General features: G+C 43.5%; 1 protein-coding gene across 31 annotated transcripts in view; it reads right to left on the bottom strand.

Annotated features, from left to right (window-relative positions):
• Add1 (adducin 1) overlaps positions 1-23,163 on the bottom strand; it is a 73,453-nt gene that overhangs the window by 49,024 nt on the left and 1,266 nt on the right. For 25 of the 31 annotated variants that reach the window (XM_021260371.2, XM_021260378.2, XM_021260377.2 and 22 more), the window contains exon 2: positions 13,135-13,214. The exons of 4 other annotated variants lie outside the window; for them this stretch is intronic. The gene's annotated coding sequence lies outside the window, so the exon portion shown is untranslated. Of the gene's footprint in view, positions 1-13,134; positions 13,215-13,576; positions 13,718-23,163 lie in introns of all 31 variants that reach the window. 2 more of the 31 variants (XM_087187789.1, XM_021260372.2) reach the window with 2 other exon arrangements.

Here is a 23,163-nt window from a genome sequence, read left to right as displayed (position 1 = left end):
GAAGAGCCACACACACAGCAGCGACCGAGGCCAAGATTTGCTAAGCAGTATGTCTGCCAGCCTCTCCTCCTGCAAGCCCTTGCCTGTTGGCCAAGATAAGAACACACTGTCTGCGAGGCTATGGTGGGCAGTCCCTACAGATCTGTGCCCACCGTACACTCCCTCACATCAGCTGGTCAGTGTGAATGGACAGCCGCAGGTCCCACCATGGCTCAGTCATGAGTCATAACGGGAGGGAGGGCTCGGAGTCAGCTGGTTCAAACCCCTGCCTGACATCTAGTGGGAGCAGCTCCAGCAGGAGGGTGCAACAATGAGGCCGCTGAGGGCTGAAAGGCAGCTCCACTCACAGGCTGGCTTGGCCATGGCTACTGGGCCTGCAACTCCTGCCCTGGGCCAGGAAAGGCCACTGCTCTTTGTCCTGTCTATTAAGTCCACTCCAATTCTCAGAGAAAGATACTAAGTCCCTCACGTAAAGTGGGTACTGGGGAAATAAGGCCTGTTTCTAACACAGCAACTAAACAGAAAGCCCTAGGTAACTGAATGTTCTGATTAATAAAACTACTACGTTTCAAGGCCGGAGATTTAGCTCAGTGGTTTCACCACCTGCTGCGTAAGCGCAAGGACCTAAGTTTGATCCCCGGTACCAAAAAAAAAAAAAAAAAAAACTACATTTCAAACATCCAGAATAAAATAAAACATTCAGCACTAAAAAATACTCAGCAAATTGGGTCCAAAGAACAGGAATTTTGGTTAAAATTGTCTAAAAGTATTCTAATTTACCTAAATTAAAGTCAATAGCTCTCAAATATATGTCCAATTTTTTTTAAGTACTAATTTGGGATTGAGGGAAATTCTACAATTTCAGTATCAACCTTTCATTAAAAAAACAAACAAGGCTCTGGGTTCAATCCCAGCAAAAAGGAAGGGAAGGAGAGGGAGAAAGAAAACAAAATGGCCAGAAAGAAAAGCTTTCATCTGAATGGACATAGGTGCTTTTGAAACTAGAAACTAAAATTATGAGGCTGAAGATCTAAATTTTAGAAGTCAGATTTTTTTTTTTTTTCTTTTTTTTGGTACCGAGGATCAAACTCAGGTCCTTGTGCAGAAGTCAGATATTTTTGATTCGGGGGAGAAAGCAATGTGGAGTAGAAACTCACACTGTGCAAATCCCTGGTGGCCAACTGCACTGGCACACGGCAGGGGCTTGTGTGGCTGGGTTGCAGGGGAAGTCTGCCGGCCCAGGGGTGGACCATGAAGTCTCCTGTCCATGGAGAAAACCAACGCCAGGCCAGGCCAGCATGCATGTCAAAGAGCAGCAGTTTATCCTTCCCACCCAATGCTGAGCTAAGCGACACTCATGTTTTAAGCTGCATCTAAAGCGCCTCTGAAGCGAGCCAACAGTGCGTCCTTCCCCGGGTGCTCTGTGCTGTCTCAGGAAGGTCTGCCACACTGGCCGGCCTCCTCCCAGGGACGCCAGATTCTGTGTTCAGCGAGGCTTCAGGTAAGATTTTCTGCTTACTGCGGAGGCGCCTCTGCTTGGGTCCCAGGAGCAGGACACACTGCAGAAGGATTTCCACACAACAGTTCAGAACACTTACCAAAACTACAGCATGGTTTTATTCTTTGTTTTTGGTTTAGGCACTGGGCATTCAACCGATCTACATCCCCAACCCTTTTTAACATTTTTTAAATTTTAGGACAAGGCATCACTAAGACACTAAGTTGCTCAGGCTCGGCTCAAATGAGATTCTCTTGCCTCAGCCTCCCAGAATGCTGGGATTACAGATGTGTGCCACCTTGCCCAGCTACAGCATGGTTTAAAAACCAATAAAATTGAAAAGCACCCTCAACTAATGTAGCAAATGTACATAAAGTGAGGCTCCTCTGGAAAATCCTAGCTTGTGGGCCTTGCCTACAGCGAGAGCTCAAAAAGCAGCCGCTGCTGAAATGTGGGATCAGGACATTTCCAAAACAACTGCTCCTCAAAGCACAAGGGCCCTTGGACTCCCCCCAAGCAGGCTGGGGTTGGCAGGGAGGCTCTTCCTTCCACGTTCACATCCTCTGGGAAGGAAGTAAACAGCACCTCTAAAATCCCCTGCTCAGTACAAGGGACCTGCTTCATTTAGCAGATCCCTGGTTGTACATGAGGGTGAAATCTTTCCATTTTTATTTACAACTGGAATTGCTCATGGGGCTATCTGTTTCCTTTGTCTGTCTGTAGATCTTGATATATTTACTCCCATAGGTTTGAAAAAAATGATACAGCTATTGGCCTTTTATCCCAGAATATCTATAATTTTATTTTTCAATGAACAAATATTCCAACATTTTGCACATTCACATCTGTAAACCTTTTTCTGCTTTTAAAAAGAAAGTTACTCCTTCACAGACACTGGCTGCCGTCTTTGCAGACTCACTGTGTGCTTCGCCTGGTGCCTAGTGTCTCCATCACTGTGAGCACTGCCCCATCGTCCCAGACTCATTATGATGCATGGTGCTTCCTTCACTCCCTGCCGTCAGCCCCTTCCCGCAATCCTGGAGCGGGCCTCTCCTTCCAGGCCTCGGATATATGTCTGCCGGTGCGCCGGGGGAGCCCACCCCTGCTTCACAATCTACAGCTGGCAGCCATGGAAAAGTTCATCACCTGTATCCCATAGTTTCCTCATCTGTGATAAAATGCACATGTTCCCAAGACTGCTGGGGCAATTAAAGGAAGTGTAACCATGAACAGTGGTGTATACTTGTAATCCTGGCTACTTGGGAGGCTGAAGCAGGAGGGTCTCAAGTTTGAGGACAGCCTGGACAATTTAGCAAGACCCTATCTCAACATGATTTTTTTTAAGCTGGAGACACACTACAGCTCATAGGAGAGAGCTTGCTGGCATGCATAAGGCCCCAGGTTCAATTCCCATAGGAGCGAAGAGGAGGGGGGGTCAGGAGGGGAAATAATAAGTGTAAAATATGTAACACAACGCCCAGCACATAGCAGATGCTCTAAAAATAGTGTATATATTAACTATTCTCCTATCTGACAAGAATATAAAAATAACATGCTAAAAACATATTTCAGAAACTTCGAGAACAGGGCCAGGCATGGTGACTCACGTCTGTAATCCCAGCATTTGGGAGGCTGAGGCAGGAGGATTACCACAAGTTCAAGACCTTGGCTACATAGTGAGACCTTGTCTCAAAAGACCATTTAAAAAAAGGCCAGGGATTTAGCTCAGTGGCACCACACTTGCCTTGAAAGTGCAAGGTTCTGAGTTCAATCCCCAGTACCGGAAAAAAAAGAAAAGAAAAAGAAACTCAAGAACATTAAACCAACTAAAAGTTAAAATGCATTAATTAAAAATAACAACGGCCTCCCAGTGAGGAGCGGAGCCGTCCCGGCACCTGCAGCACCACCCAGCCGCAGCCCCCCACCCCCACCACCTCTGGCCTCCGCACTGAGCCTGTACCTGGATTCACACTCCAGAGGCACAGGAGCTCATAAAGGCCACTGTCCTGAGCTCCAGAAGATACAGCAGAAGTGAACAAGAGAAAGAGGGCCTCTCTCGGGCTCCTAGATGAAAACTGAAGCCCGGTGGAAAAGTGAAGAGAATCTCTGCAGTAAAGGGACACCAGACTACCGTAGTTGGTAAGGTGGAGGGATCACCACCTCCCATCGGAACCTGGACTACCTTCTGGGGAAGGGCAGCTGGAACCTGCAGTAGAACTTTGCAGAGTTCAACCCTACAGGAGGGCAGGGAGCTCAACTTGGGCCTTGCAGCCAGAAATCTGCCTGAATCTCACAGGTCTCTGACTGGCTTACTGAGACTCATTGACTTATTACTGCACACTGCTGCCCACATTGTCTATTGGGACAGCAGAGACATACCCTGAAGGAGGCCCTTCACTTTTTTTTTTTCTCTTATTTTTAATTTTTATTTTTCCTCCACTCTTTTCAATTTTTTTCTTTCTTCTTTTTCTTTCCTTTTTTTTACTTTTCTTTCTCTCTTCCTCTCACTCTTGCTCTCCCACACTGTTTTTGGTTTTTTTGGTACTGGGGCTCGAACTGGGGAACTTATGCTTGCAAAGCAGGCACTGGAACCACTGAGCTAAATCCCCAGCCCTCCCACATTGTTCTTCATATCCCTTTTTGTTACAGTTTCTAGCTTCCCTATTGCTGTTAAGTTGCTCTGTTCTTGTCTGTTCTTTCATTCTGTCTTCTCCTCTTCTCTTCAACAGTTCCCTGGAGTTTGTGTGATCTTCCTCTGTCCTCTGGCCTCACTGCTAACCTTTCCCTATCATTCTATCTATCCATCCCTCCCCAACTTCTTCTAACTCTCCATCCAAAAGGTAAAGTTGCTATATTGAAGTTTATTCACTATAAACGTATTTTGGGCTGGTCCTCGATTTTGATTTATTTCACATGGTTAAAGGTGATAGATTAATGGTCCCTACCACAAATTGTCATTTTCTAAACTGTGTTTGATACTATTGTTGTTGCTACTTGTATCACTTGGGCTAAGCTACTGTGACTGATCTAATCAGTTATCCCTCCTGCTATAATGAAAATGAGATTGCCCCAGAGTCACTAGAGACTCAAACCTAAAGACCAGCTATATGTGGAAGACACCTCTGAAAAGCAATCATTCCATAAGGGTTCTAAATACAAGCAACAAAGATACTTACAATTAGCATTATTGAAGTATCAACCCAGGAATTTAACCAAGGACAGTACCATCAACAAAAGCAGAAATGAGAAGACATCTAAGCAAGGCACAATCCCAGACTTCCAGCTCACCAAAGGCAAATTCTGAGGGAAACGAGGTGGAAAAGTCTGATAATCAACCACCTGGACAACCTGAACTGATAGCACAGGAAGTAACAAAACAGATGAATGAGGCTCTAGAAAAATTCAAAACAGGGGCCAGGGATTTAGCTTAGTGGTTCCATTGCCGGCCTCAAAAGTGCAAGGACCCGAGTTCGATCCCCAGTACCCCCCCAAAAAAATTCAAAACAGAAATAATTTCCCAGATAACTACAGAGATGGTGAGCAGAATGAAAGACATGATTAGAGACTCTAGAAAAGAAACAGATAAAAAAAAAATAGATGAGTTCAGAACCATGATGGAAACCATAAATGCCCAACATGGGAAAGAAATAGAAACCATGAACGCCCAACATAGTAAAGAAATGGAATCCATGCAACAAATTCAAACAGATATCCAGGAGATTAAAAACTCTATCGAAAGTATACACAGCAGACTGACCCAATCTGAAGATAGGATATCAGATAGAGAAGACAGGATAGCAATCAGTGACCATGAAAAGAGAGATCTCTTAAAAATAGTAAGGGACCAGGGCCAGGGATTTAGCTCAGTGGTTCTAGCACCTGCCATGTAAGCACAAGGTCCTGAGTTCAATCCCCGGTACGGAAAATAAAAAGAATAGTAAGGGACCATGAGAAATCAATCCAACAGCTCCTAGATGACACAAAGAAGAATAATATAGGACTGAAAGGAATCGATGAAAAAGCAGGAGAAAGTACAAATGACATAAAAAAACTGTTCACAGAATTAATGACAGAAAACATCCCAAATAGAGCAAAAGAATTTGACATATAGATAAGTGAGGCATATAGGACTCCAATTAGCCATGATCAAAAAAAAAATGTACACCTAGATATATAATAATCATGATTCCAGAAACCCAACAGAAGAACAAAATACTACATGCAGTTAGAAAAAAGAAACAAATCACATACAAAGGGAAGCCCATCAGAATCACAGCAGACTTTTCAACATGAACCCTCAAGTCCAGGAGAGCCTGGAGTGAGGTACTGCAAGCCCTAAAAGAAAACAACCTCCAGGGCCAGGGATTTAGCTCAGTGGTTCCACCGCCTGTCTCGTAAGCGCAAGGACCTGGGTTCAATCCCTGGTACCACAAAAAAAAAAGAAAATAACCTCCATCCTAGACTGACCTATCCTGCAAAACTATCTTTCAAAATTGATGGGGAAATAAGATACTTCCATGACAAACAACACCTGAGAAACTTCATGAATACCAAACCAGCACTCCACACCATTCTAAAAAATATCCTAGAAAAAGACAATGAAGGTCACAACTCCATGAGGCCCAACAGAGCAAATCCATCAGGCAAGGCAAGAAATTAAAGGAAGGGCCGGGGATTTAGCTCAGTGGTTCCGCCACCTGCCTCAAAAGCGAGAGGACCTGAGTTTGATTCCCGGTACCAAAAAAATAAAAATAAAAAAATTAAAGGGAGAGGGGGAAAAATAAAAAAGTCAACAACAGAAAAATAACATGACAATGATAAGTCAATATATATCATTAATACTTGTCACCTGCAGTTCAAAGAACATGCTCACAAGGCTGCCGGGACTCCTGGCTTTGGCCCAGTGCCAGGCACATAATACGCAATAAGTACAACTGACCAGCATGCTTATTGTTATTAGGTGGATCTGGGTTTAAATCTTCGATGGCTGATGTCTTTCCCCCATGTGCCTCACATTCCCCTTCTATAAAAATAGGAACTGGGGCTGGGGATTTACCTCAGTGGCGCCACTGCCTGCCTTGCAAGCGCAAGATCACAAGTTCAATCCCTGGTACAAAAAAAAAATTTTATGAATAAATAAAAATAAAAACAAGAACTAAAGAGAGACAGTTTCTCTGAAATCATTTACTCTCTCAACACTGAGGGAGGCTGAGGCAGGAAGATCCCAAGTTCAAGTGCCAACTGAGCAACTTAGTGAGAACCCATATTAAATTAAAAAAAAAATACGTATCAGTTATAACCATCAATGTTAATGGCCTCAATTCATCAATCAAAAGAAACAGACTGGCAGAATGGATTAAGAAGCAAAATCCAACAATATGCTGTATACAAGAAACACACCTAGTTCAAAAAGAAGCTCATAGACTGAAAGCAAAAGGACGGAAAACAGTTCCCCATGTTGGGTCAGGGATTTAGCTCAGTGGTTTCACCGCCTGCTGCATAAGCGCAAGGACCCGAGTTCGATCCCTGGTACCAAAATAAAAAAACCAAACAAACAGTTCCCCATGCAACAGGAACCCGGAATAAAGCAGGGGTAGTTATCTTATTTGCAGACAAAGTAAATTTCAAACCAAAACGAATTAAGAGAGACAAAGAATGGGCCGGGGATTTAGCCCAGTGGTTCTGTCGCCTGCCTCGCAACCACAAGGTCCCGAGTTCAATCCTCGGTACCAAAAAATAAAAAAGAGAGACAAAGAAGGTCACTACATCCTTGTAAAGGGAACAATCCAAGAGAAAGAGATGACAATCATAAATATATATGCACCAAATACTAATGCCCCCAACTATACAAAACAAATATTAAGGGACATGAAAAACCAAATAAACACTAATACAATTGTAGTGGGGGACCTCAATACCCCACTGTCACAAATAGATCATCTAGACAAAAAATCAACAATGAAATAACAGAACTGAAACAAGCTTTTGAACAAATGGATTTAACAGATGTCCACAGAGTGTTCCACACCACAAAATCAAAATATACATTATTTTTGGCTGTACATAGGTCATTCTCCAAAATAGAACACATACTAGTTCATAGAATATGTTTAAATAAGTGCAAAGGAACTGAAGTTATGCCCTGTACATTATCAGACCATAGTGCAATTAAACTGGAGATCAATAGTATTAGAAACTGCAAGAACTTCACAAACACATGGAAAATGAATACACTCTCCTGAACAACCAATGGGTCACAGAGGAAATTAGAGAAGAAATTAGACAGTTTCTACAAGTAAATGATAATGCCAATAGAACATACAGGAATCTATGGGACACAATGAAAGCAGTAAATGCCCATATTAGGAAAACAGACAGAGCTCAAATAAACAACCTAATGCTGAACCTCAAGCTCCCAGAAAAAGAAGAGCATGACAAACCCAAGCCTCATACAAGAGAGGAAATTATAAAGATCAGAGCAGAAATCAATGCAATGGAGACTAAGAATGATACAAAAAAATCAATGAATCAAAGAGTTGGTTTTTCAAAAGAATAAATAAAATCGAAAAACCCTTAGCTAACCTTATCAAAAAAAGGAAAGAAAAGGCTCAAATCCATGCAATTGAGAATGAAAAAGTTTGGGGCCGGAGATTTAGCTCAGTGGTTTCGCTGCCTGCTGTGTAAGCAGAAGGACCGGAGTTCGATCCCTGGTACCAAAAAAATAAAAAATAAAAAATAAAAATAAATGTAATACACTATATTAACAGAGTCAAGGAGAAAAACCATATGATCTCAATAGATGCAGAAAAGGCATTCTACAAAATTCAACACCCATTCATGATAAAAACCCTGCAGAAAATTGGAATAGATGCTCTTTATCTTAATAAAGGCTATCTATGAAAAACCAACAGCCAACATCATATTAAGTGGTCAAATACTGAAAACCTTCATGCAAAAATCAGGAACAAGACAAGGATGTCCACTATCACTGATCCTGTTCAATATAGTCTTGGAAACATTAGCCACAGCAATTAGACAAGAGAAAGAAATAAAAGGAATATGGTTGGGGATTTAGCTCAGTGGTTCCGCCGCCTGCCTCGCAACCACAAGGTCCCGAGTTCAATCCCCAGTACAAAAAAAAAAATTAAAAATAAATAAATAAATAAATAAATGGAAAGATAGGAAAAGAAGTTAAACTATCATTATTTGCTGACAATATGATACTCTACATAGAAGACCCAAAAAACTCCACCAAAAGACTTCTAGACTTAATTGACAGATTCAGTAGAGTAGCTGGATACAAGGTAGACACTCAAAAATCAATAGCTCTCTTGTACATGAATGACAGACTCACTGAGAGAGAAATTAGGAAAACAATCCCTTTCACAATAGCATCCAAAAAAATGAAATATCTCGGAATCAATCTAACAAAGGGAGCAAAAGACCTCTACATTGAGAACTACAGCACTCTGAAAAAAGAGACTGAAGAGGATATAAGAAAATGGAAAGACATCCCTTGTTCCTGGGTAGGAAGAACCAATAGAGTGAAAATGGCCATAATTCCAAAACTGCTATACAGATTCAATGCAATCCTGATTGAAATCCCAACAGTATACTTCACAGAACTAGAAAAAACAATCCAAAAATTCATCTGGAACCAGAAGAGACCTAGAATAGCTAAAGCAATTCTAAGCAGCAGAGACATGGCTGGGGGTATCACAATCCCCAACTTGAAACTATACTACAAAGCCACTGTGATAAAAACAGCATGGTACTGGCAAAGAAACAGACCCAAGGACCAGTGGAACCACTTAGAAGATCCAGAAAGAACTCCAGACATACTCAGCCATCTCATCTTTGACAAAGGAGCCAACCATCCTCACTGGAGGAAAGATAGTCTCTTTAATAAATGGTGTAGGAAAAACTGGATTTCAACTTGCCAAAGATTAAAACTAGACCCCTATCTTTCACCATGCACTAAACTAAAATCCAAGTGGATTAAAGATCTAAATATTAAAACAGAAACACTAAACTTGCTGGAAGATAAGTTAGGTAAAACTCTCAACTTTGGCAAAGGAAAAGACTTTATGAACAAATAAATCCTCAGTTGCACATGAACTAGTGCAAAGAATCAACAACTGGGATCTCATCTTATTAAAAAGCTTCTACACTGCAAGAGAAACCACCAACAAAGCTAAGAGACAACCTATAATGTGGGAAAAAAAATTTTACCAGCTGTTCCTCATACAAAGGCCTAATTTTAGTATATGTGCTGCTGAAGCAAGCAGTTGTTTTTTTTTTTGGTGCCGGGGATCGAACCCAGGACCTTGCGCCTGCAAGGCAGGCAGTGAGCGGAACCACTGAGCTAAATCCCCAGCCCCTCAGACAAAGGTCTACTATCTAGAATATATAAAGAACTCAAAAAAATCAGACCCCCCCCTCCAAATATAAAGACCCAATTCAAAAATGGGCATCTGAAATGAACAGACATTTCTCACACAAAGAAGTAAAAGTAGCAAATAAACATATGAAAAAATGTTCAACATCACTGGTCATTCAAGGGATGCAGATGAAAACAACACTGAGATTCCACCTCACCCCAGAAAGAATGGCTATCAAGAAATCAACCAATAACAAATGCTGGCAGGGTTGTGGGGACAAGGGAACCCTTCTTCATTGTTGGTGGGAGTGCAGACTGGTGCAACCACTGTGGAAATCCATATGGAGATTCCTCAAAAAACTAGGATTAGAAGTCCCATTTGACCCAGCTATTCCTCTACTGTGTATCTTCCCAAAAGAATTAAAAGAATCATACCACAGTGATATATGTGCACCCATGTTTATAGCGGCACAGTTTGTAATAGCTAAACCTTGGAAACAGCCCAAGTGCCCATCAACTGGAGACTGGCTAAAGAAGATGTGTTTTTTTATAAAATGGAGTACTACTCAGCCATAAAGAATGAGAAACTAGAGACATTTATAGCTAAATGGATGCACATTGAGCACATACTCTAAAATGAAATAAACAGGACACACCTATGTAAATAACGAAGTTTCTCTGGTGTGAGAAAAACTAAAAGTGTAAATAAGGATCAAAACGTATAACTGATATTGTGAAACAGGAAGAAAAGGTCTAAAGGAATGGGGGAAATGGGAGGGTTAGAAGAAAGGAAAGATGGGAAAAGAAAAAATATGAGAAAAGGAAAAAAAATGGAAACAAATTATTTGTAAATAGTGAAGGGTGGAGGGGGAAGGGAGGGCCGAAAATGGGGAAAAATAAGAACCAAGATACATCATGTAAAGGTACAAGATCCCAATGATGAATGTAACTGTATTGTATACCTAAAATGTACCAATAAACTTAATTTTAAAAATCCTATTATAAGCCCATCTTGTTTTGCTGTTTTATATTTTAAGTAAAATTACTGTGTTGTCTGAATCAACACACACAACGCTAATATTTAGTGAGATTTCTCATTTTAACTTAACCTCTAAACCGATATTCTTGAAACAGACTTGGGTGTGGCTTTGAAAACAACCCTGGGTGAGGCAGCTGAAGATAAGCCAACATCTGTTGAAGGAAACACACTGTGAACTTTAGTGCACCCTTGCCCGTTTTTATTTCCAAAATCTGTCTGATATTGCTGGCACAGAAAGTCTGCCTTGCATCCCCATCAAAACTCCAGTGCCCTCAGGATGTGGACTGTTAGTAAACATGTGGGACTCACGCTGAGTTCAGCCCCTAGCTCCCACACTAGCTGTGTGCCCTGGGCACACGTCTGCATCTGTGCAGGCCTCCATTTCTTGTCTGAAAGATGAAAATGACACCATCATCTACTTGCTTGGTTTAAGATGAATTGTGCTAGCCGGGCACACTGCGCAGGCCTGAAATCTCGACTACTTGTAAATCTGAGGTAGGAGGATGCCAAGTCTACGGCCAGCCGGGGTAACTTAGTGAGACCTTCTCCCAAAAGTAAAATGAAAAGAGCTGGACACAGCTCAGTGGAAGGGCACCCACCTCAGTACCCAGCACAGGCTGGCGTGCAGCTGAGCTCATTTATGCCAGGTGTGCGGTCCAGGGCACAGGAAACTCTTGCACTAAATGGCACCGACCGCTGTCATGACCATGACCTTCAAAGGCTGCACCTCTTCAGAAGGGACCCGGAAGAACATCCTGTCCTGACTGAGACCCAGCCGCCTTCCTTAGCAGGGGAACGGGGCACAGTCATGCTTCTCTCACTGTTCTGTGCTGCTGACTCTTTCTTCAGAGAGGAGCACCCTGCAGTCCAAGCTGACCTGCCAAGTGCGGGGTTACAGGCGTGTGCCACCATGCCTAGTCTGTCCCATCCATTCTTTTTTGGTTTTCTGCACTGAGCTATATCTCCAGCCTTTTTAATTTTTCATTTTGAGACCGAGTCTTACTAAGTAAGCTCAAACTTAACAATTCTCTTGCCTCAGCCTCCTACAGTATTGAGATTATAGATGTACACCACCACGCCCAGCTTCAGTATGATTTCCATACCCCTCCCAAAATTATCTTTCAGGAATGTGTAAAGTCATGAGGGGTCATGGCACACGCCTATAATCTCAGCACTCAGGAGGCTGATGCAGGAGGATCTCCACAAGTTTTGAGTCCAGCCTGGGCTATATGTACACAGTAAGTTCCAGGCCAACCTGAACTACAAAGCAAGACCCTGTCTCAAAAGGAAAAAAGAGGGAGAGCTGAAATAACGTACAAGTAACTGGTTTATGAGAAGATGCTGGCCGCAGTCTACAGCTGTCATCAGCAAAATCTGCACTGCTTCCATTCCACTTCACCCAGTGCACATGAAGAAATCGAAATGGAAACTATCCTCCGAGAAAACTTAAAATTTTTATTTTCTAATTACTGTTTACTAACGTTTAGAAGAGACCCACTAGCCTGTTTATAAAATGGAAACGACAAAGGCAGCTGTGGCTGTAACAGGAGACGCTCACCGCCACCCTGTCCCTGCAGATGCCTTGCAGGGTCTCCACCCTTCCTCTCTCCGACCCTGCACCCCGTGAAGTGCTTGTACACTAAAGGCTTTTCCACATGTTCAGGGAACTGTCTCCTAAATGCTGTTTCCACTGAGAAGCTAGAGACAGAAAGTTCATGCCCTCATCAGCACGTTTCCCTGAATAAATTTCCCACTTTACAGAACAAAGGAACAACCAGGTGCCCTGTGTGGAGAGCGGCACGCTGGGGGCCTCTGCCAGCAAGCCCCCACAGTCTGCCATCAGGATCTCCAAGGACAGGTGGAGGACAGCACCCATCTCCCTTCTGAAGCAGACAGTCGCAAGGGAACCAGCCCCACAGGGCACATTCTGAGGCGCCCTCCTGCTGAGGCCCCACCGCAGTCTGACTAGTGGCACCACCCGGGTGGGAGCAGGATGGTCGGCTGAGAACTGGGAAGCAACCTTAACCCACAGGATCCTGCAGCACTGCACGTGCCTGCCTGCGACCCTGTACCAGACCACCCGCTGCACACAGCTCTGAGACGAGAGCAAGGAGCAGCAGGGCTCTCCCCTCCTCGCGCCCTTCCCTCCCAGGCCTGCCCAGCTCCCGGCAGACTGGAAAGTGTGTGACAACATCCCTCTGGGCCACAGGCACTCACCTGCCTCGTAATTTCAGGTAGATCCGAACACTCTCACTGCTACCTCCCAGAAGGCGAAGATGGACAACAGTACTCCTGTGCTATAAAGAAGGATAAACTTCAGTCATCTGTAGGAAAACGGATGTTCCTTGAGATCATAATATTAAGGGAAATAAATCAGACATATAAGCTTAAATATTGCATAGTTTCTCTCCTAGGAGAAACCCAACATATAAATGAATTAAAGAGCAAAGTAAAAGATATTAGGAAACAGGGAAACAGAACTTTCGAGGAAGGGAAGGGGACCGAGACAGTGAGTGAGAATTCAAGTGCCGTGTGCATGCACCAGCTCCCCAAGATGAAGGTAGGTACTGTGAACGTGTGCTGATAAAAATGGAAATTAAAACACACTGTGTGTAATGCTCTAGGCAAACTGGGCAAGGATCAGAACATTTCCTATTACCTTGGCATGTCTGTTTTTTGGTTCTGAGACAGGGTCTTGCTATGCACCCCAGGCCGGCCTCAAGCTCCCAGCGATCCTCCTGCCTCAGCCCCCTGAGTGCTGGGATCTCAAGCGTGTGCCGCCAGGCCCAGCTCTTACTCCCTTGGAAACATGATTTAAAATTTAAGTTTGTTGAGCTGTATCTTAAAGTATATAAATTTTACTTGAAATTTCAAAGCAAACTTTGCTATGCTTTTCTTAGGCTATTGTCATTCTGATTAAAGACATCAAAAAGAAGTAACCGGAGAGGGCCCAACGGAAGTGTGGCCCCACTCAAAAGTGCCCCACAACGCGCTCCACTGCCCTCGCTCTCCACAGCTCTCCACACCAGAGCCTGTGCTCTCCCAAGGCACCCACCGCCCAGGTGGCTCCGCCTGAGACCTGCTCCTTCCGACACCTCTGACCAACCACCGAAAACTGAGCTGCATTCTCCCTACCTTGCTATTTCACACTAGTTTCACAAAATAGAACAAGGTCAGAAAGCTAACTCGCTTTATGTACACATTTGGATCATACCCACAATTATAAGGCTGTTTGCTTTGGGATTATAGAAACCATGGCACTTTTTTAGACAAGGTCTTTTTTATGCAGCTCAAGCCAGCCTGGAACTCACTATGTGGCACAGGCTAGCCTCAAATTTCTAAATCTTCCTGCCTCAGCCTCCAGAAGACTGGGATTACAGGTGTGCACCACCGCACCAGGTAACTCCTCCACTTAATACTTGTTTCATTTTTGCCTTGCTCTGCTTTCTGATTTCTCTTTAACTTACTGCTCATTTACTGATCCTTAACCTGTAGTTTATATTATCTCTAGTACCCATCAACAGCAAATAAGAGTAGGAAACACCTCCAGTTTTACAATTCAGGAAGAATAAATACATATTGTAAAAGTTACATAGCTAGGTGTACCCAGTCTTTCTAACTCCGTATAGCTCTTTTTTTTTTGGTAGCGGAGATCAAACTCTGGACCTTGCACTTTCGAGGCAGGCAGTGGAACCACTGAGCTAAATCCCCAGCCCCGTATAGCTCTTTTTATTAAACCACTAGTGAAATACATTAAACTAAAGGAAAAACATAAAATATAAAACTTCATTCTTGGATAAAATGTTTGTTCAAACAAACCAACCATATTGGCATGTACTTGTACTCTTACTACTCAGAAGGCTGAGGCATGAGGACTGCTTGCACTCAGTAGTTCAAGATCAGCCTAGGCAACATAGTAAGACTCTGTCTCAAGGAGGGGAGGTACTCAAAATAAAGCAAATTTCTTGATGAAAAGAGCAGAGTTTATTTCATTCATTCACTGTAACAAGTAACTCCAACAATCCCCTTGCAACCAACACAACACGGAGTTTTTATGGCACTAGAGCAGTTCCTTAGCGCAGACCAAAGTGTCAAAACTGGCACACAAAACCAAATTCACAGCTCTGTCCATGAGACAAGGGTCTAATTTCCTCCAATGATAAAAATTAGACCTTAACTAAGGCCAAATCCAGCCCAGTGCCCGGGTTTTTTTGTTTGTTTTTGGTACTGGGTATCGAACTCAGGACCTTGGACTTGTGAGGCAGGCGCAGTGCCACTGAGCTAAATCCCCAGTCCCCCAGTGTCTGTTTTTATTTTATTTATTTATTTATTTATTGGGGGGTACCAGGGATCGAACTTGGGTCCTTGCGCTTGCGCAGCAGGTGGTGAAACTGCTGAGCTAAATCCCCGGCCCAGTGTCTCTTTTTATAAGTCCACAAGGCAAGGATGGTTTTTAAAGCACAAAAAAAATCAAAATAATATATGAAACAGGACTGGGGATTTTGCTTAGTGGCACCATGCCTGCCTGGCAAGCACAAAGTCCTGAGTTCAATTCCCAATGTCAGAAAAAAAACAAAGAACAAAATAATATATATGAAACAGAATAAATGGCCCAGGAGGTTTCAAATTTCAGTGTCTAAAAATAAGGTTTTATTGGGACAGGGGCAATGGTTCCTTTACAAATCCTCTGAGGCTGCTATTGTACAACGGCACAGGTGAGCAGAGAGACGGTCCCAACTCAAGGCCTAGGACAGTCACAGCTGGCCCTCTGCATGTCTGCCAATGCCAACCTCAAGGGGACTTCACCTTCCTCAAACATTACTCCTCACAACTAAGGCTTTAACACTGAAAACCACCAGTGCAACAAGCATTCTCAAAGGCCTGCCCTGTTCTGGGCACTGTGCTAGCTGTACAAATGGTAGTGAAAGGAGCAACACAGACGGACGAAGGGCATGGTGCGAGGGACACAGCAGCACCTCCCCCGCAAGTGACCACCCAGTTACTTGGTCTCTCCTGGCCTTTTCATCTGAAAAGATGACAGTGCCTACCCAGCAGGGGTTTTGTTAAGGATTCAGTGAGATAATACCAAAAAGCACAGTGTGGAGCATACACAAAGTACTTCAAAAAGGCCGGGGACCTAGCTCAGTGGTGCCGCTGCCTGCCTCACAAGTGCAAGGTCCCGAGTTCGATCCCAGGTACCAAAAAAAAAAAAAAGTACTTCAAAAGATGAAAATTTAATTTTACGATGTGGATTTCAGACTTTCTCTTTTGTCAATTAAAGGATGTCCCAATTATGAGGCATCATTTAAACAGAGAAGGATAAAAAAGGAGCCTACAGCGCGCTGCACCTTGACACACACAGTACCTGGCAGGGCAGCGCCACAGCCCGAGGCTAAGGGGGCTGCGTCCCAGGGACACTGAGAGAGCCGGGGTGCAGTGGCCATGGGGCGCCCTGGCACATGTGTCTGTGCCCTTCAGACCGCCACTATATGTGGTAAGAGCTGGACATGTGGCCACACCTGAAATCCCAGAGCCTTAAGGGCTGGGACAGGAGACCATGAGTCTGGGCCAGCCTGGGCTCCAAAGCCCTGTCTCCAAAAAAAGAAAGAAAAAAAAAGGAGTGTGCAAAGTTGAGTCCTCAAAAACCAAACGTTCTCCTTCACAGAATAACATTTCTTCCTTGTTCACTGTACCCATCTTTCAAGGATAAGTTTAAATCGATCTTTATGTAGCTGTCCCTGAAATTTTAAGGCCTTATGTTGCTGGCACTCATCTTCCAGAGAGTATGGCTTCAATTTCCCAAAGACTTTCACACCAATCCTTAATCATTCAGGCTGTAACACACAAGGCAGCAGTGCTTAGCACACAATGGGACACAAAGCCGGGGGTGGGAGGAGAGCCCTGGAAATGCAGGAAGAGGCCGCCTGCCCGTGAAGGTCTGTCCAGGCAGAGCAAAGTCTCCACAAAGCTCCAAGGGAAGGAGCGCAGTCCCATCCATGCCTCCGAGCACGCATCTAAGCAAGGACACAGAGGGCTCAGTTTCAATGGTGGGTAAATATGGCCTCTGCCTCCACGCAGTATAATTCTTGTTGAAGAAAAATCAAGGGTAAACAAATAAATAAATCACTAAAATTGAACGACAAAAGAAGCATCTGAATTTGTAACAGGGGAACCTTTCAAGAAACATTTAACTGGGTATGGAGGGGCTCACCTGTAATCTCAGCACTCAAGAGGCTGAGGCAGGAGGATCCCAGAGTTTGAGGACGGCCTGAGCTAGTGAGTTCACCTGGACTACACAGCTCAGCTAACTGGTTTAGTTAGGAACTCAAATGACCTGCCAGTTCAGTTAGGCAGAGGCTTAAAGCTGAGAAACAGTGGGCATGCAGAGCAGTACAGGACCTCCCAGGTGCAGAGGTCAAGGGCAATTCCCTGAAGCAGACATGAGCCTCACGTGACCCGGGAGACCACTGTCCATGCACACAAACGTGCAAGTCAAAGAGGCTGAACTTGGAGCACAGCACAGGAAACTGGGATTTTGTGCTAACTATAATAGGAAGTCAAAGGAAGGTTCTTTAGTTTTGTAAAATTTTTTATTTTATTCTGGGTACATAATCCAGGTACATGAATCAATATTTGAAAGATATGCAGCTGTTCCCCAACTTGGTTTTGTCCTGTGAAGTGAAACACATTAACTACAGCTAGCCCACCATGCCCAGCTCAGCCAGCTACCTTCGCCATGCTCAGAACACTTACACCAGCCCACAGCACAGCAAAATCATCCCACACAAAGCAGATCTGACAGGTGTTGGACATACACATAATTTATCCAATACTGTATGAAAAGGAAAACCAGCCAGGCGTGGTGGCACGCTCAGAAAGCTGAGGCAGGAGGATCAAGCATTCCAGGCCAGCCTGGGCTACAAAGCAAGACCCAGTCTCAAAAAAAGAAAAACAGAATGACTGCACAGGTATGCATTTGTGCCACTCAGTAAAAGAAACTCAAGTCAGGGATTGTTTCTATAAGGTTACATACAGACTGGGTGTGGTGGCACATTCATGTAATCCCAGCACTCAGAAAGCTGAGGCAGGAGGATCTCCGGGAGTTAGAGGCCAGCCTGGGCTACACAGTGAGTTCAAGGCCAACCTGAACTGCATACTGAGACCCTGTCCCAAAAGAAAACCCAAGGTTACATACAGAAGACTAAGTTTCCCTCTGACTTCTGTCCAACAGTTCCCCAACCCTAGAGACAAACACTTTATCATCTCTGGTGAGTTTGAGAAAGGACAGAACAAGATGTAGTACTATTTCATGTAAAGCAGCCAGCTGAGGCTTGTGGCTGGGGGGGAAAGAGAGAACTCAGGGAGGACAGCTGGAGACTGCACAGAGACAGATGCAGGGTGTATCTTGAAGGCAGAACCAATAACACTGATGTCCGTGAGATACGTGAACAACTGGCTGAAGGCACCATTACCCACACTTACTTCAAAGCACTTATTACACAGTGGACAGCATGTGGAGAGAAATGAATGATACCAGAAAAAACACTGAACTCGGGCCTCTGTACTGAGTTATATTCCCAGTGCTTTATTCTTCTGAGTCCAGGCCTCATGCTAAATCGCCCAGGCTGGGCTGGGATTCATGAAACCCCTGCCTGGACTAAGAGCGCTGAGTGTGCGCCACCACACCCAGGGATTCAGCCTATCTCAGACACTTCAGATCTGAAACCAACCCAAAACTGGATTGCTGCAGTTGGGGGGGGCTGCAGTGGTAACTATTTACAAAGAGAAAAATGTAAAACTGAGAACTGTAACCTATAGGTGTTAAGCACATCACAGAGAAGGCTGTCTTCTCAACAGAAGATTTGTGGAGTATGACACCTATGCAAAGAATTACCTTTGATTCTCACAACTTAAAACATACCAGAAAATTCTCACCAAATCACAGTATAAGAAAAAAATGGCATTAATGGACAAGACTGTTGAGTTGAATGCTCATATCCTGAGTCAGGCATAATGGTACAGGCCTGTAATCCCAAGACACCGGAGGCTGAGGCAGAAGGACTGCAAGTTTGAGACTACCCTAGGCTACACGGTGAGACCCCATTTCAAAACAAAAGAAACAAACTAGAAAAAAGCAGTAATACCTTAGGATTGGGATGCAGCTCAGTGGTAGAGCTTTCCTAGCATGCACAAAGCCCAAGGTCCAATCCCTAGCACTGCAGAGAAAAAAGGAATCGCATCTTATAAACTATGACATAGACACAAAAGGACCATTATAGTAGCAAACTATGTACACTACCTAATAAAAAGAAGATACGGGGGCTGGGGATTTAGCTCAGTGGTTTCGCCGCCTGCTGCACAAGAGCAAGGACCCGAGTTCGATCCCCAGTACCAAAAAAAAAAAAACAAGAGAGAAGATACGGCTATAACCATAAAATTGAAAACTAGAATGACTGCCGGGAATTTAGCTCAGTGGTTCTGCTGCCTGCCTCCCAAGCGGAAGGACCCGAGTTCGATCCTTGGTACAAAAAAAAACCAAACAAAAAAAACTAGAATGACTGAGGTAAAGAGGGAACAGGGTGAAGGACAAAGAGACAGAAGAAAGCAAGATTTCTTTTATTACATAGTAATATGTCAGATTCGAAAGCCTCTTTTTTTTTTTTTTTTTGGTATCAGGGATCAAACTCCGGTCCTTGTGCTTTCGAAAGCCTCTTAATACAGGCATGGTGTCACACACCTGTAATCCCAGCACTTTAGGAGGCAGAGGCGGGAGGGTCAAAAGTTTGTGCCCAGCCTCAGCAACCCTGTCTCAAAATAAAAAATAAAAAAGGGCTAGGGACACAGCTCAGTGTGAAGGCCTTTGATTCAATTCCAGTGCCACAAACAAACAAAAAAGAGGCCTAGATTTGGTTTCCAAACATAGGTTGAATAATCCTTATGTGAACTTCTTGGGACCAAAAGTGTTTTGAATTTCAAGTATTTTTCCGCTTCTGGAATATTTGTGTACACATAAGATATCTTAATGATGGAACCCAAGTCTAAAATTAAATTGTTTCATTACGCTCCATAACATAAGCTGAAGGTAGTGTTAGGCAATTTCTTTTTCTGGTGGCACTGGGAATGGAATGCTAGGCAAGTATTCTCCCACTGAACAACACCCCCACCCCTACACAATTATTTCTTCTGGGTACTGGGGATCAAACTCAGGACCTTGCACTCGCAAGGCAGGTGGTGGTACCACTGAGCTAAATCCCCAGCCCCCTACACAATATTTTAAATAATTCTGTGCATGAAACAAAGTTTCTGTACCACAGCTAAAGGAGTTGGGATGGTAATTTTTCCCTTGGAAATGCTCAATAAACCATGCCACTGAGCACAAGACAGAGATGGGGTTTTGTACTTGTGGCATCATGTCAGCACTCCACAATCCACGCTGTCACAGATTTTGGAGCATTCAGGATTTCAGATATTTGATTAGGGGTCTTCATCTTGTACTATTTTGCATTAAAAGAGGCAAAGGCCCCTTAAAGAAATGGATGGCTCCACCGATGCAACAGAAAATGGACCGGGACCCAGGCATGGTGGCACACACCTGTGATGCACACCTATGGTGCACTCAGGAGCCAGAGGAAAGAGGATCACCGAGAACCCAAGGCCAGCCTGGGCTACACAGTGAGTTCAAGGCCATTCTGAACTACATAGCAAGACCCTGTCTCAAAAAACAAAAAACAAAACAAAAATGCATGATAGGTCTGGGGCAGTTCATCACACCAGAAGACAACTGAAGTACTGAACTGTGTCTAAACAATTTAGGAGCCAATGTGAACAGACCTACTGGACAAAGATGAAACACTTGCTGGGCATAGCGGTGCACACCTATAATCCCAGCATTCAGGAAGCTGAGGCAGGAGGATCACCACAAGTTTGAGGCCAGCCTGGGAACATAATGAGTTCAAGGCCAGCCTGGACTGCACAGCAAGATCCTGTCTCAAAACAACAACATCAAAAAGCATGAAAAAAACGGAGCATCACTGTGGACAATATCCACAGGGTAATACATAAAACAAGCGCAAGTGTGAGTGTACAAGGACATACAATCCACTGGCTACTTTGGAAAACTGCAAAGTGGCCAGTTCCTCATTTCAAAACCTAGTAAAAAAAAAACAAAAAACCTAGTAAACAGAGAGGAACTGAGTATTTACCCTGCCCTTTCTTGGTTGTTGCTTTTTTTTTTTTTGAAGTAGGGTCTCACTACGTAGCCCAGTCTATCCTACATTCATAGCCCAGGCTGGCTTTGATATTGAGATCCTCCTCCCTCAGCTGCCAGAGCTAGAATTACAGGCATGCACCCCACACCTGGTTTACCCTCCATTTTTCATTAGAACTATACTTACAGGTGATCAAACAGTGAGTGAAGAGAAATATGTCTTTATAAGATGGAAATAATAATAAATGAAGTTACAGAATTAAACCCTCAACAGTTTTCAGTGCTGAACGCAATGCCTTTCGGCACTAAGGGCCAGGGCTGCCAACAAGAAGACTGCTAATAATCATCTGCCTGCCTCCCGTCCAGTCTTCCAGCCAAAACTAAACCAAACCTGAGCCTGATCACAACTTTTGTTACCAGGTGAACTGTGTGTCATTAAACTACAGCAGAGTGAGGGCTCAGTGGTTTCGCCGCCTGCTGCACAAGTACGAGGACCCAAGTTCGATCCCTGTTACCAAAAAAAAAAAAACAAAAAAAAACAAACTACAGCAGAATAGAGTCCAATCTAGGTACTGTATTACTCCCGAGGGAAAGCTACCAGGTTTCATCCATAAATAAATCAGAGGACAAATGATGCAGGGGAGCCTACAGATTAAGTGGTCACAAACTACACATGGTGGCCATGCCTGTGATCCCAGCACTCCAGAGGCTGAGGTAGGAGGACAGAAAATTCAAGGCCAGCCTGGACTACAGAGTAAGACCCTGACTCAAAAATAAATAAATAAAATAAAATAAACCAACTAGTCACAATGCGTGATAGCATTTAGATCCTAACTCAAACTGTTAAAAAAAAATTATGAAAAACAAATTTAAAAATAAAAAATTATGAGACAACCAAGAAAATGTTAACACTGGCTAGATATTCGAAGTTATTAAGGAATCAATCCTTTTTCTGACAATGTTATTTGTTTTCTGTTTTAAAAAGTCATTAAGACACACATACTGAAATCTGGACCGAGTAGTACTTCGGATTGAATGCAGGGCCTTCACATTGAACTACAACCCCAGCCCTTTTTTCATTTTTCATTTGGAGACAGTTGCCCAGGGTGGGCTCAAACTTGGAATCCTCCTGCTTCATTCAGGCTCCCACAGTGCTAGGATTACAGGCCTGTGCCACCACACCCAGCTGAGATATGTACTAGTTAAAATGATATGACATCTGGCATATTGGGTACAGATGAGCTGGTAACCGTAGAAACTGGAGGAGCAAAATCAGGGGCATGCTATGCTATTCTCTCACCACATGCAGGTGAAGAGCCCAACGTGGAAGGGAGGACAATCACCTTAAACTCCAAGTTTCAATACCATAAAAATACCTTACTATCTTTGAAGCATTTCAGTACTTACATTTCTCATCCAATAATAACTACAGGGAAGAGCTAAAAACTAAAAGTCATGTAAAGAAACATTTTTTTTTTCCACCGCCTGCTGCGCAAGTGCAAGGACCGGAGTTCGATCCCCGGTACCAAAAAAAAAAAAAGAAACATTTTTTTTTCAGTAAAATCAATAAAAAAAGCTGAATGCCAAAAGCTTGGGCTAGGAATGTTACTCAGCGATTCACCACTTGCCCAGCATGTACAAGGCTATAAATTCAATCCCCAGCAATGCAAAAAAACCCCAAAAACTTACCAGTACTGTATCAGATAACATCAAAAGTGTTAAAGCAAAAAATGATCAGCTTGGGCCAGGGATTTAGCTCAGTGGTTTCACCGCCTGCTGCACAAGCACAAGGACCCAAGTTTGATCCCTGGTACCAAAAAAAAATCAGCTTGTATAAACATGTATTTTAGAAAAGAAACTATCCCACAGCTTGGAGATTGGGTAGAATTAAGGTCAACATCACTCACAGACTCTAACTTTAAAACTCAAACCTGCATACCACAAACAGTAAACTAACAAATCATACAAGCTGTACAGCTGTCGACCACATCAAAACTCTGAAAAGCAGTTTTGCCAATCAAAACCATCCACTTCCTTTA

This window comes from Heterocephalus glaber, unplaced genomic scaffold (assembly GCF_053883595.1).
Source record: "Heterocephalus glaber isolate CG9 unplaced genomic scaffold, H.glaber_assembly_v1.0 deba00001509, whole genome shotgun sequence".
Taxonomy (NCBI): Eukaryota; Metazoa; Chordata; class Mammalia; order Rodentia; family Bathyergidae; genus Heterocephalus; species Heterocephalus glaber.
This window is presented reverse-complemented; position numbering and strand designations above follow the sequence as displayed.